Source organism: Electrona antarctica (genome assembly GCF_951216825.1).
Source record: "Electrona antarctica genome assembly, chromosome: 5".
Lineage (NCBI taxonomy): Eukaryota > Metazoa > Chordata > Actinopteri > Myctophiformes > Myctophidae > Electrona > Electrona antarctica.
Genome location: NC_136810.1, coordinates 48578236 through 48598401, shown reverse-complemented (window position 1 = coordinate 48598401; position 20166 = coordinate 48578236). Strand labels below are relative to the sequence as shown.

Below are 20166 nucleotides of genomic sequence, written 5' to 3'. Positions count from 1 at the left end.
AGTTATGGTGCTCAGTGTACTGTACTGCGCTGTCCCGTACTGTACTCTACACGTACTGTACTCGTACTGTACACTACGAGTATGTACCTTTGTACTGTACTCATACTGTACTGCACTCTGTACTGTACGAGTATGTAGTCATACTGTACTGTACTGTGTGCATACTGTACTGTACTCTTTACTGTACTCTGTACTGTAGTGTAATGTCACCCAGCTGAAGGACTGTACTCTACTGTGCTCTGTACTGTACGCGTACTGTATACTGTACTCTGTACTGTACTGTCACCCAGCTGAAGGTAGGTCACCGGACAGACATAGCTGTTCATAGGAGACAGTGTTCCCACCGTTCAAAAATAAGCTTAAGGTTAGGCATAGTTTTACTGAGGTTAACCCATTTTGACCTGACGTCGAAATTAAAAAAACGTTCGCTCTGAAAGAATATATATTCAAATATTTGTGCCGCATTTTTACGATTTAAAAAAAATAGCAGACCTACAAGCTCGTAGCGCGCCACTCGGTGGCGCGCTATGAGCTTGTAGATCTGCTATTTTTCAATAGCTAAAGTATAACATAATGCTTAGTTAAAACACCCAGAATGGGTTAAGTATAGGAATAAGGTTAGGTGTAACCGTTTAGTCATCATCATCATTTCTCGACCGCAGTCGAGGTCATGGATTTCACAATGCCACGCCAGACTTTCCGGTCCTTCATTGAAACCCCAGTTCCTGCTTACTGATGCATGTGCCCCTAGCGATGACATCAGGGAACGACAGTTTTCTACCTCTGGTCTGCTTTGAGGCAGGATTCCAGAAAAAGGGAAGATATAACCTTATTGTCAGCTCTGTAGCAGTGGCCGGTAAACGGTGTTCTTCTTTTTAGTCATAGTTTTACTGAGTATAGGAATACCAGGCAGGGCCTGGGCCATGGCTCAGTGGTCCAGGCACCTTGGCTGGTAATCCAGTCTGGCAGCAGTGTGCCGCGGGTTCGATCCCGACGGCCTTTACCGCATGTCTTTCCCCCCCCATCTCTCTCCCCATTTCCTGTCAGCCTACTGTCTGTCCCTCCATAAAATATATAAAATATATAAAATAAAGGTGAAAGCCACAAAAAAAAGGAATACCAGGCAGAGACCGTTCTACCGTTCTGCCGACTGTACGCCTGAGGCGACTGTATTTTGAGGCGGGTGTTCTGGTGTTCCTGCCAATGCTAGCTACAGTATCCCACTCTGGGATTTTCTTATGCATGTATGTATTGATATCCGTCTGTATACAGTAGTTACGTATTGTTGTTGTGATGTCTTGTCATGTTGTTTAGTGTTTATTTTGTTTTGTTGTTGACGACCACAATGGAATAAGCCCAAAGGCTTTCTTGTGTTTTCATCCTCGGTGATGCCAACTTGAATGTCGGAAAGTCCTCTGTGCTCTTTTTTTTAAATCACCAAATAAAAATCAATCAATCATTCAAACTCCATGTCATGTTCAAATAAACAGTTCATTTGATCATGACATGGAGAGAATCACACAGTATGAAGTTATGTATGAGGATTTCTATAAGTGATAGTTTGGGAAACGTCCTTGGACATGAGAGTTGTTCAGGGCTGGTGGTGACACACAAGCATCATGCCAAGTCTGAACACAGTCACATCCTAGAGTGATGACAGATGAAGCAATGGTTAGCGTGTCGATGCTAGACACACCAATAAATAATCAATAATGATTCATCTTATTAGCGTGGCTGTGCTTTTCTTAAGGATTTATCAATGTAATCACATGCATCACATTTTTGGTGTATTTCTAAAAGAAAGCACGCTTTGGGAGGTTTTAGGGGGATTTTTTGTTTTTTATTACTAGAAAACAAAGAGGCTTTTATGACATAACTAAATCCATGACTTAGTCATGACCCTCAGCAGTCTGTCAGGCAGAAGCAGGTATTGGCAAAACTGAGTGAGGGCCTCTCCATAATGTAATATTATCTTCTGGAGATGCTCAGTAAGTATGCTACAATTACATAAAAACAGATGACTTATCAAGTCATGTGGGCACACATGAATGCTTTATTGTAGACCATGCAGAAAGAAATGCTAAACAAAGCGCACGCACGCACGCACACGCACGCACACGCACACGCACACGCACACACACACACACTTTTATTTGTGCAGTTATCTATACGTTATGTAATAACATCTGAAGATGTTATCTTTCACACATCCCACTGTGAAATGTAATAATCCTAATGACCCTTTTGGGGTATACATTGATTTGCTCCAGTGTGAGAATTAACAAGAGGTTTACTTGAGAATCAAATGCAGCGTGTAACTGCACTGTATTGTGTATTTAGTGACAGTCACATAATGTATTTAATTGGTTCCAACACGTGCCATCAGCTCTCAGCTGTATTGTTAAGTGACATTTTCACTGTATTGACCTCCAGCTCCCCGGCCACTCGTTAGGCCAGAATAATGTGTCTAGTAGGCAGTGATGGAAAGTAACTAAGTACATTTACTAAGTACTCTACTTAAGTACAATTTGAGGTATTGCCTGCCTGCTCAGTGTTTTCTGCAGTGAGAGAAAGATAACAAAAACTGGTCTCTGTCGACTCTGTCTCGCCTCCCGTCGGTCCCGACTCGCATTCGCCCCCCCTTTGACTTGGTCTTGACTTGGACTCGCTGTAGGTGTATGTGGACTCGACTAAAACACTAATATATACTATATTTTTTGATGTGGACACCACAGTGATGCAGTCATGTCGACTACAAAGACAACATCGAAACAGCGGAGACAAAAAAAAAAACATTCATTGACTAATGAATAAACTTATAAATCAGTAAAAAGGGAAAGAAAAAAAGAGAAAAGGTCATCTCACTAGAGCAGTGGTTCCCAAACATTTTAGTCCAAGACCCATTTGACTGGGACCCAAGCTAGTGAAAATAGCAGATCTAAACAAAAAAGATAAAGAGATGCTTACTCGTCGTGACCCATAGAAACGGGTCCCGACCCAGTGTTTGGGACATGTGTGCCTTAGAGCCAGATTGTTCTTCTTTGCGTGTCATCTCTGTCATCCTACTTGTCCCCGTCATCGCGGCCTCTGGCTAGTCTTCCATCTCCCTGATGCTTCCAGCTATGTGACCCCATCACTGTTCATTTATCAGTTTATAACCCTGAGATTGGACACGTTCACACGCGTCACCATTTGGTTACATTTGCACACCCTCTCTGAGTTATATTAACCCATTTAGGCCTGACCTCGAAATTTAAAAAAGAAATCTTCTAAATCCTCCAGTTTTCTTTCTTTTCAAAATCTTTTTATTTTCGTTTTATAACAGTATGGGTGTCAAGTCACAGGTTCATAGAAAAAATAAAAATAAAATATCAGATTTTAGTATCAGTGACTGAGGTAAACAAACGTAGCCTACTGTATGAATCACAGAGATCGTGGGCAGACATAATGAAAAGACTGTCATTGTGCAAAACATGCCCCTTCAAGACAAAAGAAAAACATTTTCTCCCCTTCAAGTCCCAATTTAGTATAGCCAATTCCCAATTCCCCAGCCTCTCTACAAAATCCTCCAGTTTTCTGAAATAAATATTTTCACGATTTTTCAAAAATAGCAGACCTACAAGCTCATAGCGCGCCACTCGGTGGCGCGCTATGAGCTTGTAGATCTGATATTTTTCAATAGCTAAATTATAACATAATGTTTAAAACACCAAAAGGGGCCCCTGTTAAGTGTTGACCTGATGCCATATGTAGTCCTGAAGAAAGCAAGGATGTTACAGAGACACTGGAGATGGAGTCACTTGGAGGGGGGAGGGAGGGAAGGAAGAGGGGTGAAAAAAAATCCTTGGGAACTGCACTTGTGTCCTAATGTATGCATAGAAATGCTGTTATTGTACTGCTTTTTCCAAATAAAATAAATATTATGGAAAAAAAAAAGAATTCATTTGAAAGGTAAAAAAAACACAAAAAAAACACCAAAAGGGGTTCCCACCCAAAATGGGTTAACACTGAGGTTTTTGCCTTCGTGTTCCCATCACCCTCCAGTTGCCAGCACTCGTCCCTTTTCTGTCATGTGTCCTCCGCGGCGCTCGTTCATCTGTCATCCTGACTTTACAGACCAATAGAAAACCAGCACTGACATCAAGCGCTGTGATGTAATCTACCGCTGCTCGGGCGGGCGGGCAAACAGGCACCCTATAGAGCAGCCTCATGCTCATCCACATTAACTCCAATCTCACGACGAGAACTCGCCAGCAAGGCCAAGTATAACAGTGGGAATCTGCAACAAACAGACTAAATGCATATTTAACTGCAGTTGTTATTACGCCGGTGCATCTGTGTGCGAATCTGGTGTATGTTCCATTGCCTATGCCGTATGCAAATTGTGTGCGTGCGTGTGCCCGTTAGTCGATACAATGGGCAACTGGCGGCCCAGGGGCCATATGCGGCCCACACTTAGAGTATATATGAATAGAGACGGCACCCGGAGGAAACCCTGAGGCGAAATGGACATAGTGGCCGAATTTGGTATTGCAGTACTGGGCCAATTTTGGTCCGTTGACTATCATTGCGCATGTTCATGATGACACGTGAGCGCTGTTTCATACGTGAACGCGTGCAATGATAGTCAACGGCACAGCGCGTTCACGATTTGGCCCAATTCTTCCCAGAATGCACTCTGTTCCTACCCGGAAGGAGGAGTGAAATCGCCTCATGCGCTTTTGAGCAACTTAATGCAAGTGGATGAGAGGAGAAATCCGGTGCCGTCTCTATTCATACCATCACCATCACTTAATGTGGCCCGCAGGTTAATATCCGAACATTGATATATTATTGTTTTAAGAGAATTACTAGTACCTAAAAATACCAAAAAGATTATTCGGAATTTCAATTCAAAGAGAGCAAAAATAGCTGATATACAAGCTCAAAACACGTCTCGCAACGCGTTTTGAGCTTGTAGATCGGCAATTTTTGCTATGACAGTAATATGCAATGTGGCCCTCTGAAGTGCGTGTGGAAATATAGTGGCCCTCTCCATTGTCAAAGATGGCCACCCCTGTGTTAGTCATCCATATGCATGGACTGTGTGTGAGGGTTACATGCACACTTGAGCAGCCAACCCAGTGCCTGAGCAGCACCTGCATGATTGCTTTCATAGGAGAAAGTGGCCTTTTTTACGCTTACATAATTTATCTTGTTTATTTCTCTTTGGCTGAACCAAACCAGCTGCTCTCTGCCCTGCTGTCATTCGATACAAAGGCTAGTCTAGAGGTTGTTTTGTTGGCACAGGTTCCCATGTTTTCCCACCTGATGAAAGGATGGTCTTAGGACTTGCCTAGAACCAGCCTTTGCAAGTCTGGCTCAAAAATGTGAACCTTGAGTCTGTTGATGAAAAATGTCTACATCCTGACAGTTTTCTGAAAAAGCTATGTTTCTGTCAGTCGTTCTTTGATTTTTCAAAAATAGCAGACCTACAAGCTCGTAGCGCGCCACTCGGTGGCGCGCTATGAGCTTGTAGATCTGCTATTTTTCAATAGCTAAAGCATAACATAATGCTAACACCAAAAGGGGTTCCCGCCCAGAATGGGTTAATGTTAATCAGTCAAAGTTCTTATAGGGCTTATCTGTTACTCATTGCATTCATATTTGTACGTATTATGTTTACGTTGTCGGGCAGATTTCGTTTTTAGTTTATTTTTATTAATTCCTCGCTTTGACGTATGACAAGGTCGTGCAAATATAGTGAAGCTAGCCTATCTACAAGCTAACAACAGGTTGCATCACGGTGTGTTGTGAGCTTGTAGAGCTCCAAACATTTTCAAAGTGAAATATTTGTGAAATATCCATAAAACATGTGGGTTTTATTGAACCAATGAAAGGTATATCTGACAAGAGCATGTAACTAAATAATAACAGAGAATCATTCCATAATTTTCTGAAAAGTAACAGTTTTGGACATACGAGGTTTCCACCTCACAGCAAAGTTAATAAGTGTGTAACATTTGTTTGACCGATTGATTGATTTGCTTCTCTTGTTTCTACATTCGCTGTTGTGCTCCGATAATGAGTAGGCCAATATTCTTCTTGTAATTCTAAATTGTGTAAGTTTGTAAGCTTGAGAGTATTCTTACACGAGACCACCCTCTTAACTCTTTCATTGCGGCTAGCTGTTAGCATAAATCCCAGTTCCAGGTGCCACCATACGCGTTCACTTTAAGAGTCAGAGTTTGCCCGCCCCCCCGCCCCCCACACACACTCACTAGTCACTACACACACTATAGTATCATTGGCACAAGCACACACTGTTTACTGTTCGTCAGAAGCGTTTACATGGCGGGAGCGTCGCGGTACAAAGGCACAAATTAAATCCGAAATTTGGATGGCAGAAGATCCAGATCAAGGACACTAGGACAGCTCTCCTGGATTACGATTTATGGACGTTTGAAAATCCTCCTTTCAACTGCTTTACACAGCGATTATATTTTCAATCCCATAGCTGGAGCGGTGGGGCATTGCCATAGCAACCGGACCAATGTTAACACCCTGAGCGGCAAGGACGGAGTTCTCCGCCCTATCAATTAGTAACGCCCAGCGCTCAGGACGGAGATTGATCAAAAGGAAGGAGATAATTGATATCAAAACCGATCGCATCGCTCCACAGGCTGGGAGTGTCTGTTGCGCAACATTCAATGTTATTTTCCGGTGGGACGTCATCGAAAATGTTCCCCCCCCATTTTAGCCGACGAGATCGAAAATCTTAAAACTTAAAACTAAATAACTCTTGATGGTTATTACTTACGTACAGTACTTAAGTACTGTACTTAAGTACAATTTGAGGAATTTGTACTACTAAATATTGTACTTCTTACTACACTACAATTATTTGAAAACTGTAGTTACTAGTTTGTAGACTAGATTTTGATTATTATTACATACACTAACCACATCAGCCCTATATATTTCGGTCATTTGAAAATAGCCGATCTACAAGCTCAAAAACTTGTAAATCTCCTATTTTCAAAAGACGTTTATACATACTGTATGAAAACTTTCAATTAAATGGGACATTCTGCATAGCCTACTGAATACTTTTGGTACTTTAAGTACATTTCTGATACCAAATTACAATACTTTTGATACATTTGACTGTCTTTCTACATTGCCGTATTGATACTTTTACTTTACTTACTTTACTTTAAGTAAAACATGCGAGTACTTCTCTCCACCACAGCTTAATTAAAAGTGTGTGCACAGCTGTGTGTATGAATCTATATCATATTGTTCATTTTCAGCGTGTCCAATATGGCGCTTGTTGAGACAGAGGTGATGATGGTACCATTCAGGAACTATACGACAGCCTGACTCTGTTCAGCAGTACCAGGACAAAAAGGCCTGTGTGTGTGTGAGAGTGTGTGTGTGTGTGTGTGTGTGTGTGTGTGTGAGCAAGCAAACAAGAATTGTGTAAAAGGTCTAGGTTCTGTGTGTAGGGTTATCACAATTAATTGTAATTATTTGAGATAATCGCAATGACTTTGTCGGAAACGATTATGACAGATGACAAAATAATTGCGATTCACAAAGAACCATGACAACTATTTCTTTCTCCCAGCAAGGAGACATCCACGGCAGTAAAACGAGTTTGTCACTATAACCTGTAACCTGTTTCTTTCAAACAACGTCCACAGAGTGATGACATGACTTCATGGAGCTTAAAGTATGCCGCACAACAACTCCTTGTTTCAAAGCTGCAATACATAACTTTTATGTCCTACCTGCCTCGCCCAGTATTTGAACCTGGGGGCAATGCCCTAAATGCCCTGACTGCCCCACCAAACATGATGGCATGCAAAAAAAAATCCCAAATGTCTACAACTAGCTGCCAACACTGGGCGGTTACCACCAGAATTTCTAACATTCCTATTTTTCACCTACATTTCTCTAAAACACCGACAGGCATGCAGCTGTTTATTTGCTATATTCAGCTAAGAAAATAAATCCCTGAGAGGAGCAGAAACCGCATTGGATATCATCTATCACTGTTGTCAAGAGAAAACCTTTGTTAACTTCATGCACAGTGTCTTTTGTTTATACAATGTTAGTTATACAAAGCAACATTTGTGAAATCGTGATTTCGAGGGACTGTGTGGACTCTTATCCAGATTATTGTTTGTTCCTCTCATACGGTATGCAAGCAATATGTTGTCGGGCAGAAACCTTGTGTCCCCATATTTAAACGTTTGTTTTGTAAATGAATACCCTACTTTGACGTATGACAATAATGTTGTGCAAATAATGGTGAAGCTAGCCTATCTACAAGCTAAAAATCACACCCGTGTGAAGTGAGTGGCGCTAATATATTAAAGTCTAACTCATGTTGCTATGATTAGGTGATGTAATGGTGATGTATGGACAAAACAAACATTACATTCTAAGTTATTGTCAATGGCATTTAATGTTTGTTAGGGACAAGATGACGAAAATTTCCCTTCATTGTCAAAATGTTGTTTAATGTTTGTTTAACTAAAAACAAACATTAAACCTGTATATAGGAGGGGCTAGCACCTCACGGTGTGTTGTGAGCTTGTAGAGCTCCAAACATTGTCAAAGTAATGAATACCGGTAGGCTAGTAATTCCTCCTTCTGAATTGTGCGAGCATTTTCGGAGTACTTTTTTAGCTAATATGAAATCGTCATTGGTTGTCACTGGTTTCCTGATTGATATAGTGTAGGCTATAGAGAGTCGCAGTCCCGCCCCCTCGAAAGACCCGGAAAAGAAATCCCCGTTCATTTTCCTCATAGACTTTTCAGAAAGTATTTATTTAAAGACGTTTACGCCACGGACAAAGCCAACTCTTGTCGTGACAAATCATGACAATATGTTTTGGGCCAAACAAAGAATTGGAAAGTAGAAAAGAAACATCTTTTTTTGTTGTTTTTCTTCTTTGTAATTATTTGTTTGGTCCAATATATTGTGTTTGTTGTCATGATTTGTCACGACTCGAGCTGGCTTCGTACGACGCTTAAAAGGTCTTTAAATAAATACTTTGTGAAATGTCTATGGGAAAAATGCACTGGGATTCATTTCCTGGGCCTGGCGTCGTCATGAAAGGGGGCGGGACTGCGGCGCTCTATAGGGTGCTGCGTTGCTGCTTGCCTATCGGGCCTGGCTCTTTAGCCGACTGGTAACGTATGTGCCTCTCGGATACGAATACCGGAGAACTCGCCGGTTTACCAACTCGCCGCAGCGACAAGTTTCAATGTCTTCATCGTTATGCTAACATGCTGTCTTCATCAGTATAGTATATGTCAAACCCACAGCTGTTATAGTTCATTTCCAAAGTGATCAAATTATTTTGTGCAATCAAATGGTCAGCTAGATAATGATAAAAATTTAAGTATGTGAATACCAATGATAGTACCAATGATATCTCAGGATATTGTTTACTAATGAATGACATTGTTTCGGTACTTTGTGTGTGTTTAAACTTTAGCATTCCTACTTCATCTAGTGTAAACAACTATCCCCTCTCTCTCTCTCTCTCTCTCTCAATTCAATGCAATTTAAATAAAGGTGAAGTAAAGCCAAAATGCACTAAACCACGGCGAGTCGGAAAACCGGCGAGTTCTCTGGTTACCTCAGATACATATATTGTAGGTCCCGGGTTCGCCTCGGCCGGCTACAATAGCAGTTTGTTGGTTGACAACAATTAATGTAAGGGTTCACTTCTGCACACTGTGAGAGGTGCCTCTTCTCTTTTTCCAACCCCCCCCCCCCCCCCTTTTCCAAACCCCACACACACACACACAATACCTGCTGCTCCCTGCCCCCTGCTGTGAGTGGGATAAGCTACCTATAAGCTAACTAAAGACCCTCAAATCCAGCACCCTGCAGCCAATGCACATTTCTTTAGAAAGAGAAATCAACACTATCGCGATGGCTAGCAAGACCAATTGTTAGAAAGCAGCAAACAGCAGATTTCAGAACAATGTCTGTCCATGAGAAAGAGAGGGAAAAAAAGCATTGACGGTTCAGCTTTCAATTCAAGTATCACAACGTCAAAAACACATAATCTAAAGTCTCGCCGAAGTCTACTGTATAACGCTGGAATCAAACGGAATGGCAGCTCTGTGTATTTGTGTGGGGGAGAACAGAAAACTGTGGAGGTTAAAGCTACAAAACCTGGAATTTGAAAAAGCAAAGTCATAAACATATTCCCACAATCGCCAGTGTTTGGAATAAAATAGACACAACACGACTTGAGCCAACACAAAGAGAACACAGAGTAATGTCAGTGTGGTGCAAAGGTTCACTCCACATACAATATAAACAGACACACATTATACTTATTGGAGATGCTGCCACACCATTGACCATGTTCACACAGCGGCTTGTTTGTCCTTACTTGCGTCACACAATACACCACCACAATTATTACACCATATCCAGCGCACGCACGCACGCACGCACGCACGCACGCACGCACGCACGCACGCACGCACGCACGCACGCACGCACGCACGCACGCACGCACGCACGCACGCACGCACGCACGCACGCACGCACGCACGCACGCACGCACGCACGCACGCACGCACGCACGCACGCACGCACGCACGCACGCACGCACGCACGCACGCACGCACGCACGCACGCACGCACGCACGCACGCACGCACGCACGCACGCACGCACGCACGCACGCACACACACACACACACACACACACACACACACACACACACACACACACACACACACACACACACACACACACACACACACACACACACACACACACACACACACACACACACACACACACACACACACACACACACACACACACACACACACACACACACACACACACACACACACACACACACACACACACACACACACACACACACACACACACACACACACACACACACACACACACACACACACACACACACACACACACACACACACAATACCACTGTGTGAGAGAAACTAAACCAAGCATCGGTTCTTATTGTCTTCATGCATGCAAACAATCATTATGAAAAGATCTTTTCCATCTACCCCACGTGTGTGAGAATAGCACACAGGCCCAAAGTGAACAATGCGGCCGCTGGTTCAGTTCAGCCCTGCACCTCCTATCCTCTCCTGCCTGGATCGACTCCGCACGTGTGGAGGGACAGTATAGGAGACGGAGCAGTGGTACAGTAGTCAGACTGGGTATGCGTGTGTGTGTGTGTTAGTGTGTGCGTGCGTGTGTGTGTGTGTGCATGGACCGCCACCCAGAAGCTGGATCTATTTAGCTGCACAGAGGTTGAGTGCCAGGGCTGCTATCAGCTTCACGATTAGAGCCATCAGGGCCATCACATTCACATCATAGCCTGCCGGGACCCGAGTACATTACGGACATCCAACACTGTTCTTTATCACTGGCCCTTTCCTGACAGCGCCCGGTCATGACTCACGACCCGGCACATGAAGGTCCAGCTTAAAGGAGAATTCCATACTAAAAGGCTTTCTTACCTTTATTTGTAGTCGTTGCATCCCCACCAAAGAGGTCCAGGTGTTATTTTGTGCAAAAGCTCCTTATTGGCTATTTCCCCTACCATAAGCCCTAAATGAATTGCATTGAATGGGGCTATGGGGTGTTGTGCTAATTCGCTTATTTCCATAGCTCAAAATTATTATTTTTTTGTATATATCCTCTCTTCATAATGTAAATAATATCCCAAGCAGCACACTTTACTACTTATTTCGATGGAAATAAGCGAATTAGCACAACACCCCATAGCCCCATTCAATTCCCATTCAATTCAATGCAATTCATTGAGGGCTTATGGTAGGGGAAATAGCCAATAAGGAGTTTTTGCACAAAAAAAACCCTGGACCTCTTTGGTGGGGACGTAACGACTACAAAGAAAGGTAAGAAAGCCTTCTAGCATGGAATTCTCCTTTAATAAACTTAATTCATTGTACTCTCTAGCTCTGCCTCGTATCCAAAACTTTCTTTTCCAAAAATACATTATAGCGAGACAGAAAATGCTCTGCAGTGAGAAGAAGGCCTTGAGTGCTAAGACTTATCATTTCGGTTTTTTTAGTTTTATTTGTGACTCAATTTGACCTCCGTTATTCCTGGAGTCGGATTATTTCGCTGCAAGTGAGCTTTGTTCTTTTCCAAACTCTGCACAAGTGCACACGCAAAATATTAGATGCATGCGTACACAGAGATGCTATAAAAAGCATCATCTTAGAGCTGAGTCTGTAAGCTATAACATTAGTTAGATTATCTTTCCTGCCGTTTGGCCCTGCTTATTGTGTATTCTATGAAGCGTGGCTTCTGCCTGCAGGACTGCTGTGGGTGTGCTGATACACTACAGTACGTCGCGCCCGCCAGCTGCACTAGTTTGCCCTGCTCCTGGTTTCACACCGCAGTGGTTCTCACCGTGGGGTCCTAGGGACCCCCCAGGGGGTCCTCCTTGAGGCGGTGCCAGTAGGCCTCCCAGCTAAAAGGATTGATAGCTAGGATTAGGAACCAAATGGAGCCTTACTAGGCTTTCACAACAAGTAGTTGTCTGTGACAACAGAGAGAAGAGAGAAATTAACAGTGGGGATTCACACATGAGATTGGGGTCCCAGACAAATACTTTCAAAATGGGATGCATATAAGTACAGTTGGATGCCATCGATATTGTCCTTTTCTTTTTGCTGAGGTTTGCGTGATCTGCGCAAAAGGACAGTTAACCCATTTTGGGCGGGAACCCCTTTTGGTGTTTTAAACATTATGTTATAATTTAGCTATTGAAAAATAGCAGATCTACAAGCTCATAGCGCGCCACCGAGTGGCGCGCTACGAGCTTGTAGGTCTGCTATTTTTGAAAAATCGTGAAAATATTTATTTCAGAAAACTGGAGGATTTAGAAGATTTTTTTTAAATGTTGAGGTCAGGCCTAAATGGGTCAAATGATAAGGGACAATATCGGTGGCACCCAACTGTATGCATATACTATACAGTAGGGTACAGGCTTTAGTTTAGACATACTATTGGTCCGACTATCATTAGACCGACAACCTATACCTCAAACCCTAACCTAACCCTAAACCGCAAGCACGGGAGCAGCACATGTTCGACCGCATGTCCGACCGTTGTTTCCGCATGTCGGTCTGTGTGTCTAATCTGCGTGTGTACTGTGTTGTACAGTATGCTCCATGATCCTATTCCATTACTGCACATGTCTTCTTGATCATTTTTGGTTCAGTTCTACTGTGTTTAGCAATGCTTTGTTCTGTTTCTTTGTCCTCTGGTCGGGCCGGCCAGGTCAGTTCAGACTTTCAGCAATGAACATTTAGGTAACAGGCCTAACAGCCTAGTTGACCACACGGCTGCCACATTCATTCTGTGATTGTACCTATAGCCTCGTGTAGCCAGCCTTAACCTGCCTTTGCAAAGTCCTGGGAGGAGTTCTCAGACCCGAAGTAGCGTAAGGGCCGATTCATACTATACTATTCATATTTTAGAGCCGAATAAAAGTCGGTTCGGCTCTGTAGAGCCTACAATGTGACGTCATTTTAGGTTCGGGGGGGCGGGTACCGTCCTAAAGTCGGCTCTTCGGTGCTACTGAAAATTTCTGACGAGCCTAAATCATTTCGGCACTACAGCGCCGAAACAGCGGTAAAATAGGAGTATGAATCGGCCCTTAGACCAACCAGATTCATCTCGGACCAGGCTATAACCAACCAGGGCCCAGTATGCAACTATGGGCCGGGACATTGCAAGAGATTTGTTCCTTTTACAATTTAGGCACTTTGCCGCATTTAGCAGACACTCTTAATCCAGAGCGATTTACAGTAAGCAAGAACAACACATGGTAATACATCAAATACATAGAAATAGTCATCAAGAATCATAAGCAAGCTAAGACACTAACATGCGTCTAACAGTGGAATATCTATATGAAACTATGCATATACGATCTATTCGATCTCCTCCGGTCACCAGGCCCCCTGTGTCCCCACTGAGATGCACTACACCCCGGTCACCAGGCCCCCTGTGTCCCCACTGAGATGCACTACACCCCGGTCACCAGGCCCCCTGTGTCCCCACTGAGATGCACTAAACCCTGGTCACCAGGCCCCCTGTGTCCCCACTGAGATGCACTAAACCCCGGTCACCAGGCCCCCTGTGTCCCCACTGAGATGCACTAAACCCCGGTCACCAGGCCCCCTGTGTCCCCACTGAGATGCACTAAACCCTGGTCACCAGGCCCCCTGTGTCCCCACTGAGATGCACTAAACCCTGGTCACCAGGCCCCCTGTGTCCCCACTGAGATGCACTAAACCCTGGTCACCACCAGGCCCCCTGTGTCCCCACTGAGATGCACTAAACCCTGGTCACCACCAGGCCCCCTGTGTCCCCACTGAGATGCACTAAACCCTGGTCACCAGGCCCCCTGTGTCCCCACTGAGATGCACTAAACCCTGGTCACCACCAGGCCCCCTGTGTCCCCACTGAGATGCACTAAACCCTGGTCACCACCAGGCCCCCTGTGTCCCCACTGAGATGCACTAAACCCTGGTCACCACCAGGCCCCCTGTGTCCCCACTGAGATGCACTAAACCCTGGTCACCACCACGCCCCCTGTGTCCCCACTGAGATGCACAGGGCAAAACTTTCATGGTGACGGCCTGGGAGCCCCAGAGCTCCCAGTCAAGCGGGCTGCGCTGCTCTGATTGGTTGTAGGTCTAACCAATAGAGTCCGTTTTAACTGCCCCTTGGAAGAAATCCTAACACTGAGAGGGACGAGACTAATATCCACGCAGTGATATGATATTAGTATGGCTACGCGAGTCTAGATTGTACCAACACCATGGTGCTTGGCCTAGCACACTGGTGATATCAAATAGTCACAGGGAACCTAGACAAACAACCTCTGACTGAGTGACAATACAACCACAACCAGCACCGCAAGCGTTAGGCTACAGTACAGTATCATGATACCGTTTCAGAGACTATGGGCTCCATCTTGCGCCACTTTGCCATTTTTTGCAGATCTACAAGCTCGTATGGCGCGCTACGAGCTTGTAGATCTGCTATTTTTGAAAAATCGAAGAATGACTGACAGAAACATAGCTTTTTCAGAAAACTGTCTGGATGTAGAAGACGTTTTTAGAATCTGATCTCAGGTCAAAATGGGTTAAAAGGTTTTTTTAAATAGTAAAACATGGCAAATAAGTTAATAAGGATGAGGGTTAAGGTGTGGCGCAAGATATAGCCCTATAGATTTATGGGCAGTAGGATGTGGTGGAACAGGAGTCAGGACACATTCTCATTTCCTTCCCTCATGTATTTATAGAGAATAAAAACATGTATGTCATACATAAATGACATAGTTTCCACACTAAAAGATTGCCAATCCCACTTATATGCTGATGACACCATTATCTATTGTACAGCTGACTCTACCCAATTAGCAATTCAAGTGAATGTCTTAAACTAGAGATCCCATCCGTACAATCTGAACTAGGAAAATCAGCTTTTTGCTTCGATGCCCCCACCACATGGAACACTTTACAGCAAACATTGAAAATGAATACCCCAATATCTTAAGGTCAATTTAATAACCTGCTTTTGAACCTCCCTACCTCAATATGTAACTGTTTTAACTTGTGTTTTGTCTCACTGTCTGTATAATATGTCTCTATGCCTTACATGATTTGATTTGTGTTTTATACCTGTATGTCTTAAATTGTTGTATGTAATCTCGTCAGCATTGAAAATGAGGGAGAACCTCAATTGCTCTTTCGAGAATAAATAAAGGTTTCAATCAATCAATCAATAATAATTGTACATACAGTACATTACAGAGCAGAAAAGGGAAAGGACACCTAAAACTGCTGTAAAAACAAACAGACTGGGAAACAAACAGACAGCTGAGCTGAGCCGATCTGATCCAAGCTTACACTGACCGAGAGCTTGTTGCCTGACAACACTTAGCCTCAGCACCATTATCACAACCATGCTGTAGCTAATGACATTATTCATCATCAGACCGACTTACTGTAATCAGAAGAGGGTGGAGACATGGGAGATAATCAGTCAGAGCACTCAGTATGAACTGTACAGTTAAATTCAACAGCATAAGCGCACAAGTGTGTGGTTTTGATGTTTTGCTCATCTAAACTGTGGCCCTGGCAGCGAGTTGCACAAAACAGATCTGTCTGCTATTCATTTTCAACAAAAAAACAGCTCTAGTGTTTCTCTTGATGGTGCCCTGGCTGCCTCTCGTATTTCATTAATAGAGACCACTTGTGTATAGATCTAGACTAAACTGTCCAAGGTCACAGGAGCGATAAACGGGCTGTGAGCTCATGTCTTCTCTTTCTTGTTGCCGTTGACTAATCGTGGCTGTCACAACAACAGAGATTGAAAAAGAGCTATAAAGGCTGTTGTCTTTGAACATGGATCTTATACTGGCCACCATTTATGAAAATGCGTGCCATATTTGCACAAAATACTAGTGACACAAGGGTTCAAATAATGACACTTTCCAACACTCTACTGAGTGTGGTCTAAAGTTATATTCTGAATTGTGACCCATTGTGAACTGGAAAAAGTGTCCCTTGGGGCACAGGTCGCCACCAGGGCAGGTCAGGTTGTGGCCTCCTGGTGGCGCTGGTGGCGCCAAATAAATAAATGTGAAAAGGGTGCCATTTCTTCTTGCCTTGGATGGCAATTGGATGATTTGAGACATTTTGTTCCAAAAATGTGTTTAGCAAAAATCCACCTGTTGGTGGTGCTATAACAGGCCAAGGTGAAAAGGGTGGGATATATTCCTCAGCCTAGTAGGAACGTCTGTGAAAGATTTCACGTAAAGTGTATGCTGCGTTCATGATTTGAGGCTTTTTGTTCAAAACGGGACAATCCTAGTGTAAACTTTGAAAGCCAATGTTAGCCAATCAGGATGGAACATGAAATATCGGACAGATCTGTGTTGAGCACATGACTATAGAGATACTGTGTAACGATTTGTAGGATTTTTGGACAAAATATGTGTTTTACAACAAAAGACTCCTGGTGGCGCTATTACAGGCCGTTCTGGAAAATTTGGGGCAGAGGTTCATCGTTGGCATGTAGGGAGTGCGTGTGCAAAGTTTGGCATCGACTGGGTTAACGGTGCCGGAGATTAGCTGTACACGGACGGACGGGCGGACGGGCGGACGGGCGGACGCACGCACGCACACACGCACACACGCACACACACACACACACACACACAGTGCAAAACATACTTTTATGTCTGTTTACAATTATACAGACTCATAGCATACGTAGCTTATTGCATTTCTAGACATTATCAATCATCCTTAGAATTAATGTTCACAGAGCGCCATACAATGTCATCATCCAGTGGGTTACACACCGGCATTCCAAATGGCGGTGCCTCGGAATGCCACTCTGTTCCCCATCCAGGGCCGCCACTAAATGCTCAAGATGCAATCCATTGTGGGATGTAGAGTCGTCTTTTTTTATGTTTGGCCTAAAACAGGGGCACTAAACTCAGTTGATATTGGTTAATCAGAAAACAGGTGGTCAGGACCAGGTCATGTTTAATATTGTGAGAAAGTCAAACATTTACTACTAACAAAGGTGTGTTTGTTTGGCAACGTGGAAATCCTTTGCTTTCAGAAACCAGAATCACTGGAACTTTTACAAGGACAATTAGAGGGCTGCGCCTCTGAGAAAAGGAAATGCCAGAATGCATGTGAACCTGTTAACCATGAGAAGAAGGGTTAAACATTAACACCTACACACACACACACACACACACACACACACACACACACACACACACACACACACACACACACACACACACACACACACACACACACACACACACACACACACACACACACACACACACACACACACACACACACACACACACACACACACACACACACACACACACACACACACACACACACACGTGTGAGTCTACCATTGCTCCTCATTTGCCATAGCCAGTTTAGATTAGTGTCATCAGCATGAGGCCAGCCCTAAACCCCCCAGGGCCTCCTGTCAGGCAGCGTAAATCCAAGTTTGTGTGGGTGTGCTGCTTGCATCACTACAGCCAACAAGCCAACAGGAAACACGGGAATCTCCACCAATTAACATCAACGTGATGGAGCAAACGACATTTAAGATGTTGAAATGTTTCCGTCCTCTCAGACACCTTTAGCTTTAAAATAATTTGTACTTTCTTTCCCTCTGCCTTTCTTTCTCTCACTACTTATTGTGAGGTCAATCTCAGAATCCATTGGGGACACAAAATAAACAGGGGGGGGGGGGGGGGGGGTCTCTGCTGGACATTGGTGTACTGGTTGAACTCAACAGGTTGATTTGCATATCACTCAGTCCTATATTTAGCCTTTCCACCTCAACACGCTGGCTCACTACCAACGGCACATTAGTTAGCGAAGTCTAAGAGAGAGAGAGAGAGAGAGAGAGAGAGAGAGAGAGAGAGAGAGAGAGAGGATGCTTTGAGAACAACTTTGTAGAAGGAGAGAGAGAGAGAGAGAGAGAGAGTATGCTTTGAGATCAAAAATTGCCTTGTCACACACGTGCATGATAATATGCATTAACTGTAAGAGTACATTTACCATCTAAAGTAATCATGACATACTGTAGCTTGATCTGCTTGTGGGTACTACAACATGCCATGTTGTCCAACAGTATTCGCAGAACGAGTTTCACCCCTCACAGTTTGTTGGTTAAAACGATACCCATGAAAAGACATCTGGTTGATTTCTAGGCCAGAAACAATGAGCACTGTGCATGATGCAAGGTTCTTAACCCAGTTTGACCTGAGATCAGATTCTAAAAATGTCTTCTACATCCTGACAGTTTTCTGAAAAAGCTATGTTTCTATGTCAGTCGTTCTTCGATTTTTCAAAAAGAGCAGACCTACAAGCTCGTAGCGCGCCACTCGGTGGCGCGCTATGAGCTTGTAGATCTGCTATTTTTCAATAGCTAAAGCATAACATAATGCTAATACGCCCAAAATGGGTTAATGGATACATCATACATTATACCCAGGCATTCTTCCTTCACTTGTCTTCCATTACATGAATTGGGAAATAGAAAGCACAGGGACTTTCCACTTTCTCCAGTTCTTGCCCAAGAAAGCCTCCTAAAAACACCCTATTAAAAAAAAACAATGAAAAATACCATAAAAGTAGCAATAAAACTAGCATATTGTATGATTATCATGCAGGTCTAAGAGTAAGAGGTTCTTAGCTAGGAGGAGTGTAGTTAGTGGGTGGTACTGGCCTACTGGGTTACTACCCAGTACCACCCAGTTCACTGTGACATTTCAAGTGCAGACTCCCTGCCTCTCTCCTGTACAGCTCCCTGGCTTTAGGGGATTCAAGATATATTGTGGGTTAACAAACACACCGGTATTCAACTTCACGCAGCTCAAGTCACTCCCTGAGCATATGTAATTGAAGAATATTACAAACGTTTGACTACAGCATGAACGAACGCCTTGAGCAACCGTCAACCGACATTATTTAAAGGGATATTTCACTTTTATAAAAAAAACGTTTGGTAATTTACTCAGGCTTATGTGAACACCCGTTCACACTTCACAGTTTTAAGTTTTTAAGTTTGATTCTATTTAGATATTTGATATTCATTTTAACCATGATAGATTCTTCGAAAACACCTGTCCTTTTTCTGGTGACTGATATTGTCCTAATACGTGAGATGCCTGTGTTTTTTCATTTACTGTTTTCATTTATTTTTAAAAATGTCTCCTTTTTTTAAAGAATAAGGAGGACGACGAAGCAGGAAGAGACTAGTAAATAAAAAAATAAAAAAACACAGGCACCTCACATATTAGGAGGACAATATAAGTCACCAGAAAAAAGGACAGGTGTTTTCAATGAATCTATCATGGTTAACAATGGGTTTGCATAGGAAGGGGGCGGGGCAAATAAAACGAATATCAATATCTAAATACTGAATCAAGCAACTTAAAAACTGTCTGAGGTGTTCACATAATAAGCCTGAGTGGACTCTTTCTGAAGCCACGACATACAGAAGCCTCAGAGGCATTGAAATGCCAAGCGCCAGATGCAAAGACCAGTGTCAGCAAGTCA

The 20166-nt window shown here is 43.4% G+C and overlaps 1 protein-coding gene across 2 annotated transcripts in view; it reads right to left on the bottom strand.

Annotated features, from left to right (window-relative positions):
* Positions 1 to 20166, bottom strand: part of ppfibp2b (PPFIA binding protein 2b) — a 156980-nt gene that overhangs the window by 85891 nt on the left and 50923 nt on the right. The window lies entirely within an intron of this gene.